The 11,066-nt window shown below is 43.2% G+C and overlaps 1 non-coding gene across 1 annotated transcript; it reads right to left on the bottom strand.

The window, feature by feature from the left end:
• Positions 1 to 252: 252 nt before the first annotated feature.
• On the bottom strand, positions 253 to 390 carry LOC119920505. Its single transcript, XR_005448247.1, has one exon. It is a non-coding gene; the product is annotated as a small nucleolar RNA SNORA7 (small nucleolar RNA).
• Positions 391 to 11,066: the final 10,676 nt, after the last annotated feature.

Raw genomic sequence — 11,066 nt, 5'->3', positions numbered from 1 at the left:
GACTGTGTCCCATTTGATTAACTTGTGTTTTGTCTTATGCTGTCAAGTCATCTCTGACTCATAGCAATAGCACAAACACCTCTCTCTCAGATCGCCCCACCTCCATCTACAATTGTTCTGATTGTGTATCCATAGAGTTTTCTTGGTAAAAATACAGAAGTTGTTTACCATTGCCTTCTTCCTCACAGTAAACTTGAGTTTCTGCCCTCAACTCTCTCCCATGCCGCTGCTGCCCGGCACAGGGGAGTATTGACTTGTAGCAGATTGCCTTCCACTTGCTAGCCATTGCCCAAGCTAGGAATGGAATGGGTATGCCTCTGCTTGACTCTCCCTCCTGTAGTTTAAACTGGAAGAGTACTAGAAACTCCCCAGGTGCAACCTTGAGAAGGTAACTTGTGTCTACCCCAGTGCTTAATTCAGAACTTGGCACATACCACAATTATTGTTGCTTTTTAAAGTCCATTCATATTTCAGTTCTCTGTTTTACAACTGGGCAAGATTTGTGCTCAATTATCAAAAAGTCAATTTTTTGGAAAAATATTACATAGTTTATTGGAAGAGTTTGAAATTTCCCTCCAAACTGATTCATTGCCAAACCTATCTGAAAAGAAAACTGGAAGGTGTGCCTCAGGAAACCAGATGCAAACTTCAAGCCTCAGTGTTTCTAGGTTCCTATCTGACTCTCATGCTGACATTCTGGGGTGTCTGTAGTAGTTAAGCCTATCCTTCTGGGGCTCATGTTCTTTACCTCCTTGGGGCACCAACCATGTCATTGTAGAGTCCATTAAAAACATGTAGTGCCTCAGAGAAATGGAGTAATGCAGATAAGAAGGGACTTGCAATCCAAATGCCTCAGCATTCATTAAAAAACAGTAATTGTCTGATTGCATCTGCTTATTCTATAAAATTAATTTGCTCCAATCATTTACAGTTAAATTTTCCAAGAGAAGCCTTTCTCTGGACACAATTTTGTAGCTGTAATTAGCTACACACCAAACTAATTGCCCCTTAATTGGATAATTGTGGGTGCAGTTAGCCCATTCACCCTTTATTTTGAAGATGCAAGTGGCCAGGGCATGTGACAAATTGCAGATGTGAAGTGGTTTTGGCCAGAAAGGAGTTTAGTGCATATATCTTGGAAAAATATGTGACCCTGCAAGTCTGCTGGTCAACGAATAGAATTTGGTGCTGTGTATTCCAGTCACACACCCTGGTTGTTTTCTCTTTAAAATGAGTCATTTTCTCTCACAAACAACTGACTATCATTTAAAGTAAATCAGATATCTCCCAGGTGGAATCATCTCCTGAGAAAGGAGAAATGAGATTCGTCGAGAAAATGAAAATGTTTCATGTCTTTCTTTCATCTTCTGAAAGGTTACCTTTAAAAGTTAACTTCTGAATAGAAGCAGCTGTGTCCAGAAATTAAGTATTCAAAGCAACTCCAGGAGAAATCCACTGTATGCACTTCACAAACTGAGGAGGTATGATAACGCTTTCTATACTGAGAGAGGCAAACCCTGGGAAGAACATCTGTTTTCAGTATTTCAGGTCAGGTTGATCTTGGCATGCTGTGGTGTGTTAGGGCTGAACTTCTATTTGCTCCTATTTTCTTTTAGACATCTTTTGATAAATGTATAGATGAAATGTGGTTAATGTCCTGGATTTTGCAAGTATTAGGGAACTATTGCAAAAATATCTGCCTTTAACTCTAAAAATGTTTTTTTTTTTTCCCTCTTGGACCTAAACTAAGGTCCCTGTATGTAAAATCCAAAAAGATGAAAAATATATTGACTAAAAAAAAAAATATATACCACTTATTTATCTGAATGAGCAGTAAGTTCAAGCTCCTAAGAATTACAATATTAGAAAGCCACTAACCTATTAAATCACATAATTTAAACCACAATGTTTAAATTTGTCATTCATTTAACAAATCAATCAGTGGTGTTTATTGAGCAGTTATTATGTGCAGAGCCCTGTGAGAATACAGTGGAGCTGGTAGACATAATCTCTGCCCATGAGGAGTTTACAGTCTAGAGGGTTAGACAGACATTGAAATAAATTACAGGTAGGAGAAGCGGCAGAATGAAAGACTATGTACCTAAGTGTTGAGTGTCTGGAAGTGGGGTGAATATCAAGTGCTTAAGGGACACAGAAGGAAGTGCATATGTGATGCAGAAGGGAGGGTGACTAGAATGGGATAATGAGAAGTTGGTCAGGAAAGCCTTCTTGGAAATCTCCATTTCTTAACTGTAAACATCTCAACTATAAACATGATCTCAATTCTAATAAATTAGTCACATATATTCCTCCATATCTGGTTTTATCTTCAAAAATCACATAACAAATATAATGCTGTATCCCTATTTACCTTGTGATACCAGTTGGAAAGGGTAGTATAAAAGCAGATTATAGGTCAGATAAATTAGTTTTCAGGGATTTTTCTACTATATTCCATTCATTCAGTCATATTTACTGAGCGCTTACTGTGCGCAGAGCACAGTACTAAGTGCTTGGAAAGTACAGTACAGCAATAAAGAGAGACAATCCTTGTCCACACCCGATTTACAGTCTCTGGGGGAGACAGACATCAAAACAAATAAACAGGCATCAATATAAATAATTAGAATTATAGATATATACATATATACATAAGTGCTGTGGGGCTGGGGAGGGAGCAAAGGGAGCAAGTCACGGTAATGCGGAAGGGAGGATCATGGCTTTTTCCTGTGTGTGTTTACCCAAATATAAAGTCATTTATCTTAGATCTTTCCATTTGGGCAAATTCTCTTTTCAGGAATTTTTTCATGTGAGTGCGGCAGTTTTGAAGGGGAAATCTCTTTAAATTTACTGAGAACATGGAAAACCATTGTCTTCTCTCCTGAGTTCAACCCCACACTCAGACATGGCAGAGTCTAGCTGCCTCAGTGATGTTCTACCCCTGCAGTTCGGGAAAGTATATTAAGTAGGCAAGCCAAGGTGTCAAGAGAGAAATAAAGGATTAGGCCTTGTCCTATAAATGTCTATACATTTACAGGCAAGATTAAAAATATTTAGCTTGAAGATTTACATTTGCATTTGTCCTCCCCAGTGGCAAGGAAAGATATGCACAATAGAACATAGTCAAGTCATCAATCGAGATTTGGAAGTTTGAAAACAGTAACTCTTGGAAGCCTATAATTAAGTGGTGGGTAATTAGGGCAGTTAACCATTAATAGCCTTGCTGTTGTACTTGTGTGAAAGTGAGGTGGGAAACAGAAATTGCCCTTGCCTATTTTACTGAACTTTCCATATAAACAGGCTCTCTGTTTATCACAGTATAATCTTTTTCTATGCGTATTCCACATTTAAAATCTTTACTAAGAAGCACCTCAATTAATCTATGTGGAAATAACTCAATTGTTCCAGAGAACCTAAATGTCAGGTATGAAATAGCGGCTACCAATAATTTTCTTAATAATTGAAGAAAATGTTTCTGAATGGTTTTGAAGGCACAGAACCATTCTTACAGGGTAGACCAAATCACAGGGGTGGCAGTAATTGTGTGACTGTCTTCCCCACGCTCATGAGGGTCCTGAATGAGGTAATTCAGGAGCTAGAGCTGGAAGCGTGGCCGTTTGGACTGCTCAAAGGTGGGGTTGCATAGTTTATGTGCCGAAGGGCAAGCACTCCAGGTCACCCTAGTGTGTGGATGATCACGGGATAGGGACATGGCATTGCTCAGAGTTTTTGAGCCTAGTGAAAGGGTATAAGAACCTGGACGGACCCGGGGGTCCTTTGTAGGTGGTGCACAGAGAACATCAGCTGGTCTGGGCCAAGCACACCTGAGAGAAGCAGTGTGGCTCAGTGGAAAGAGCACGGGCTTGGGAGCCAGAGGTCATGGGTTCTAATCCTGCCTCCGCCACTTGTCAGTTGTGTGACTTTGGGCAAGTCACTTAACTTCTCTGGGCCTCAGTTACCTCATCTGTAAAATGGGGATTAAGACTGTGAGCCCCATGTGGGACAACCCGATTACCTTGTATCCCCCCCAGCGCTTAGAACAGTGTTTGGCACATAGTAGCGCTTAACAGATGCCATCACTATTATTATCTGGTGTGATAGGGGATGCCCTCACCGTGACCAGCCCCATCTAGAATGGAGAACTCAGGAGGTTCATAACTATCAGAGCCGTGAGTATTGAACTACTGGAATCGGTTTGCCCTGAGGCATGTGAAGGAATGGAAAGAGAAGCTTGTGGCTATATCAGTGTCGCATTTGTTGAGTGCTTACTGTGTGCAAAGCATTTTACTAAGTGCTTGTAGATTATACAATATAACAATCTACCAGATATATTCCTTGCCCCTATCTGACTAAATGCTAGCTACAGGGAACTCAATTGAAACGCTTTCCTGATTGTTTGTCTACTTTGATATTTGTGACCAATAAATGCTTATCCTTGGTACCACCCGGGGTGTCTTGTTCATTCTTGAGTCAGAATCCAAAATGAAGTCAGTCCTGACTCCTCCCCTTCAAAGTTGGTAGGTAACAAATTGGTTAAGCAGCATGGTTTAGTGGAATGAGCATGGGCTTGGGAGTCAGAGGAAGTGGGTTCTAATCCCAGCTCCGCCACTTGTCAACTCTGTGACCTTGAACAAGTCACTTAACTTCTCTGTGCCTCAGTTACCTCATCTGGAAAACGGGGATGAAGACTGTGAGCCCCACATGGGACAACTTGATTCCCTTGTATCTACCCCAGCACTTAGGACAGTGCTTGGTACATAGTAAGCGCTTAAGAAATACCAACATTATCATTATTATTATTAATAAATCTTGCAGATTGTCTATAAAGACTTCCTTGAAGAAAAACTTCAAGCAATAGACATTGGCTGTGTCTTCATGGAGAAAACAAAAACCTACTTGCCTCTAAGTGTTGTAAATAAATCAAATTCCATTTTGATTCAAATCAAAAAGGGGCTGGAAAACCATATGTGTTAAACTCCTTTGATGATTGCCTTAAAACTATTAGTTCTGTCTCATGACTTGATACTCCCACGCACTTTTTGATTGGCATTGGATTCCACCCAATTGACACAAATTGTCTGGGCAACCTAGGGACTTGGGACTGCTCCTTCCATCCCACTGCTAGCCACCTGTACATTAAGAATTTCTCAGAGGGTTCATGTGGTAAGAGTAAAACAGGACTTTCATTCATTTAGTCATTCATTTGTATTTATTGAGTGCTTACTGTGTGCAGAACACTGTACTAAGAACTTGGGAGAGTTCAAAATAAAAATAGACACATTCCCTGCCCATAACGAGCTTACAATCTAGAGGGAGAGACAGACATTAATTTACAGATATGTGCATAAGTTCCGTGGGGCTGGGAGTCAGGGGGTAAGTAAAAGGAGCAAGTCAGGCTGATGCAGAAGGGAGTGGGAGAAGAGGAAAGAAGGGCTTAGACAGGGAAGACCTCTTGGAGATGTGCCTTCAGTAAGGCTTTGAAGTGGAGGAAGACAATTGTCTGTCAGATTTGAGGAGGGAGGGCATTCTAGGCCAAAGGTGGGACATGGGTGAGGGGTCAGTGGTGAGATAGACAAGATCAAGGTACAGTGCAAAGGTTAGCATTAGAGGAGAAAAGTGTGTGGGCTGGTTTGTAGTAGGAGAGTAGTGTGGTGAGGTAGGATTGGGCAATAGGGATACAGACTAGAAAAGTTCCAAATCATCTCTGCCGCTCAGACAGACAGAACCTGTGTTTCGTGTGGAGTCTGCTTTATTTTCTTTCTAGACATTGATTTTGTCCCATACAGATGTGCTCAATATGTCACATTTGTTTGTTTTCAAGTAAGTTTTTTCAAAAGACCTGATCCTTCAGAGACTTTCTGAAATTCCAGGTCTTTCCCTAAATCACACCTGTTTAATTGGAAATAAAATGGATCTCTACCAACAATCTCCAGGAAGAGAAATACCTCAAATTCACTAATAATAATAATTATAATTATTATTATGGTATTTGTTAAGTACTTACTAATACCATTATTATTATATCCTAGACTGTGAGCCCATTGTTGGGTAGGGACCGTCTCTATATGTTGCCTATTTGTACTTCCCAAGTGCTTAGTGCAGTGCTCTGCACACAGTAAGTACTCAATAAATACTATTGAATGAATTATTGTATGCAATATAATCATGGCTTATATAAGAGCCACAACATGTGTTAGGAGAAGGGAAGGGGACAACAGGGTAAGAGGAGCCAATGTGGTAGTGGTGGTAAGGAAAGATGATTGTTCATTCATTCTTTCATTCATTCATTCAATTGTATTTATTGAGCACTTAGTGTGTGCAGATCACTGTAAGCACTTGAGAGAGTACAATACAACAATAAACAGACACGTTCCCTACCCACCCACAGTCTGGGTGGAAGGTGGGGAGAGACAGGCATTAATATAAATAAATTACAGATATGTACATAAGTGCTTGCCGGGGGCGGGGGGAGGAGAACAAAGGGAGCAAGTCAGGGTGATGCAGAAGGGAGTGGGAGAAGAGGAAAAGGGGGGCTAGTCAGGGAAGGCCTCTTGGAGGAGATGCAACTTCGAGGCTTTGAATTGGGGGACAGTAGTTGTCAAATTTGAGGAGGGAGAGTGTTCCAGGCCACAGAAAGGATGTGGGCAAGGGGTCAGTGGAGAGATAGAAGAGATCGAGGCACAGTGAAAAGGTTAGCATTAGAGGAATGAAGTGTGAGGGCTGGGTTGTAGTAGGAAAGTGGTGAGGTAGGAGGGGGCAAGGTGATTGACTACTTTAAAGCCAATGGTTAGGAGTTTTTGTTTGATGTGGCATTGGATGGGCAATCACCGGAGTCTTTTGAGGAGTGGGGAGACAGGTCATGAATGTTTTTGAAGAAAAATGGCCCAGGCAGCAGAGTGCAGTATGGAATGGAGTGGGAAGAGACAGAGGGCTGAGAGGTCAGCAAGGAGGCTGATGCAGTAATCCAGGTAGAATAAGATTAGTGTTTAGGAGAGAAATAATAATAATAATAATGATAACAATCATGGTATTTGTTTAAGCACTTTGTGTCAAGCACTGTTCTACGTGCTGGGGAAGATACAAGGGTAATCAGACATGGTCTCTGTCCCACACATGACGCTCACAGACATAGGAAGACTGATGAGAAAACTGGCTGTGAGAAGCTCAGCTCTGTTGATCTCCCTCTGGATCCTCACTGCCAATTATGATCCCTCCCTGACCATTCCATTTCTCCTTGGAGTGAACAGCAGGGCTGATACTGATCATTCAGAAACCCCTGGAATGTGTGCAGAAGTTTAGGATAACCAACCAACATTCTTGGTGCAGTTGTACAATATATTCATTGTGTGCCCTGGTTGTACCATATCTTTACTGGTTTTCGTTTACTACATACCATGTGCAAGCCAACATTAATGCCCCCCATATAGACATTCTTGGAGAACTGGAATCAAATCTGTTTAACTTTCCCATACAGCACCCACTGTCATAAAACAAATCACTTTTCTTGTTCAAAAAACTAGACAGAATTTCAGCTATATTACTAAATCAATCTTCAAAAAAGAGATCATAGTTATCTGAAGTAATACCTGACTTGAGATGTTACCTTTTAGATTTATGGTATGCTCACTTTGGGAATTACGCCATTTGACATCTTCAGTGAAATCATGGGAGCAATAAGATGTTCATGATACAATTGACAAAGCTGTGATAATGCACGGTATTTCTACTTTCATGCAGTGGAACAGAGGAGAGCAGTATTGCTTGGGGCAGGGCTTAAGGTTTTGGATCTGATTTTGAATTCTCTTTCTATTGCATGTTTTTAACTTGTATTTGTCTTTCTACCTCCATTGGGTTGCAATATTCCTCAGGGCAGGGCCCCTATCTTTCCCTTCAAATGTACGGTCCCAAATATCTAATACAGTGATCTGCACACAGCAGGTGCTCAGTAAATACCGATGATGATGATGATGATGATCGTAAAAAAACTCTCGTCACAGAGTGGGCTTAAAGGAGTTTATGAGTTAAGGAAGTGTTTGTTGTGTCCATGTCGTGTCCCCACCTGAAAATGCAAGGTGATCACTCATTCCTCAGTAGGCAGGGAGTTCGATTTTTGGGATCCATCTCATCTCCCAAAAAGTGTCTGAGAACTCCTTAAAATCATGCTTTCTGCTGGAGTGGCTGAAGGACTATGAGAGTGGAGTTGGAGCGATGAGAGCAAAGTTACTGCAGTTAAGTGCAAAAAAGTAAACTGCTGTGGTCCTACCCTCTTGTTTCTCTGCCTTCGCCTCCTCCTTTTCCTCTAGCACTGGTTTAGTGACCACCAGTGCTGTTTGTTGTTCCCTGGTGCCTTCCAGCATGGCTGGAGAAGTATGCACTTTGGTCATGCTGGAAAGTTCCAGGGAATAGCCTTGGCAACTCTAACTGCAACCAAGGAGAAAGATTTTGGAGTAATTGTTGGTGATTGAGTGAGTGCTTGTTTGTTTGTTTGTTGTTCGTTTACAGGTGTGTGGGTTGCTCCTGTATCTCCACCCATTCTCATTCTCTCTCCCTCTCCCCCTCCCTCTTTCCCTCCCTTCTTCCCTCTCTTCTTCTCTCCCTCTCCCTTCCTTCTTCCCTCTCTTCCTCTCTCCCTCTCCCACTCCTTCTTCCTCTCCCTCCCCCAAAGATATGGTCATCTTAATCACTAAGTCTAGTGTAATTTCACAAGCAGGTCACCTATTTTATTTAAACTGAGGTTTGGGGTTTTTTTTTAGGGTATTAAGCACTTACTATGTGTCATGCACTATACTAAGTGCTGGGATAGATACAAAATAACCAAGTTGGACACAGTCCCTGTCCCACATAGGGCTCACAGTCCCCACTCCCTGTCCTTTCACAATTTCTGCAGTATAGCCAGGTAGTGAAGCAGCATGGCCTAGTGGAAAGAGCAGGGGCCTGGGAGCCAGAGGACATGGGTTCTAATCTCAGCTCTGCCACTTGTCTGCTGCGTGACCTTCAGCAAGTCACTTCACTTCTCTGGGCCTCAGTTATCTCATCCATAAAATGGGGATTAAGACTGTGAGCCCCATGTGGGATAGGGACTGTGTCCAACCTGATTACCCTTTATCTGTCCTAGTGCTTAGAACAGTGCTTGGCACATAGTAAGTGCTTAACAAATATTATTATTACTGCATCCATGATGGAAGAGAGATGTGGCCCTATTATTGCAACTCCACATTACTGCATCCCAGTGTTTCTGGTCTTGCAGTCCTGGTATTACTGTCCACTTAGAGGAGAGTAACACTGCTTTCATTCATTCATTCAATCATATTTATTGAGCGCTTACTGTGTGCAGCGCATTGTACTAAGCACTTGGGAAGGACAAGTTGGCAACATATAGAGACGGTCCCTACCCAACAGCGGGCTCACAGTCTTGACGTAGAGCACAGTGCTACTATGAACACCTAATAATAATTGTGGTATTTGTTAAGCACTTAGTATTTGCAAATCACTGTACTAAGCACTGGGGTAAATACAAGATAACCAGATCTGACAAAATCTATGTCCCACATGAGGCTCAAAGTCTAAGTAGAAGGGAGAACAGGTATTGAATCCCCCCTTACAGATGAGGAAGCTAAGGCACAGAGAATTTAAGTAACTTGCCCAATGTCACACAGCAGGCACACAATGGAACCGCCATTAGAACCCAGGTCCTCTGCCTCCTAGGCCTGCACTCTTTCCAATCAATCAATCAATCAATCAATTGTAGTTATTGAGCACTTACTGTGTGCAGAGCACTGTACTAAGCGCTTGGGAAATACAAGTTGGCAGCATATAGAGACAGTCCCTACCCAACAGTGGGCTCACAGTCTAGAAGGGGGAGACAGAGAACAAAACCAAACATATTAACAAAATAAAATAAATAGAATAGATATGTACAAGTAAAACAAATAGAGTAATAAATATGTACATATATACATATATACAGGTGCTGTGGGGAAGGGAAGGAGGTAAGACGGGGGGATGGAGAGGGGGACGAGGGGGAGAGGAAGGAGGGGGCTCAGTCTGGGAAGGCCTCCTGGAGGAGGTGAGCTCTCAGTAGGGCCTTGAAGGGAGGAAGAGAGCTAGCTTGGCGGATGGGCAGAGGGAGGGCATCCAGGCCAGGGGGATGACGTGGGCCGGGGGTCGACGGCGGGACAGGTGAGAACGAGGCACGGTGAGGAGATTAGCGGTGGAGGAGCAGAGGGTGCGGGGTGGGCTGTAGAAGGAGAGAAGGGAGGTGAGGTAGGAGGGGGCGAGGTGATGGACAGCCTTGAAGCCGAGGGTGAGGAGTTTCTGCCTGATGCGCAGATTGATTGGTAGCCACTGGAGATTTTTGAGGAGAGGAGTAACATGCCCAGAGCGTTTCTGGACAAAGACAATCCGGGCAGCAGCATGAAGTATGGATTGAAGTGGGGAGAGACACGAGGATGGGAGATCAGAGAGAAGGCTGATGCAGTAGTCCAGACGGGATAGGATGAGAGCTTGAACGAGCAGGGTAGCGGTTTGGATGGAGAGGAAAGGGCGGATCTTGGCAATGTTGCGGACCTGAGACCGGCAGGTTTTGGTGACAGCTTGGATGTGAGGGGTGAACGAGAGAGTGGAGTCGAGGATGACACCAAGGTTGCGGGCTTGTGAGATGGGAAGGATGGTAGTGCTGTCAACAGTGATGAGAAAGGGAGAGGGCAGGGTTTGGGAGGGAAGACAAGGAGTCCAGTCTTGGACATGTTGAGTTTTAGGTGGCAGGCAGACATCCAAATGGAGATGTCCTGAAGGCAGGAGGAGATGCGAGCCTGGAGGGAGGGGGAGAGAACAGGGGAAGAGATGTAGATTTGGGTGTCATCAGCGTAGAGATGATAGTTGAAGCCGTGGGAGCGAATGAGGTTAGCAAGGGAGTGAGTGTAGATCGAGAACAGAAGGGGACCAAGAACTGAACCTTGGGGAACCCCCACAGTAAGGGGATGGGAGGGGGAGGAGGAACCTGCAAAAGAGACAGAGAGTGAACGACCGGAGAGATAAGAGGAGAACCAGGAGAGGACAGAGGCTGT

Source organism: Tachyglossus aculeatus, chromosome X1 (genome assembly GCF_015852505.1).
Source record: "Tachyglossus aculeatus isolate mTacAcu1 chromosome X1, mTacAcu1.pri, whole genome shotgun sequence".
Classification (NCBI taxonomy): Eukaryota; Metazoa; Chordata; class Mammalia; order Monotremata; family Tachyglossidae; genus Tachyglossus; species Tachyglossus aculeatus.
Note: the sequence above shows the minus strand (reverse complement) of the source record. Positions and strands in the feature narration are given on the sequence as shown.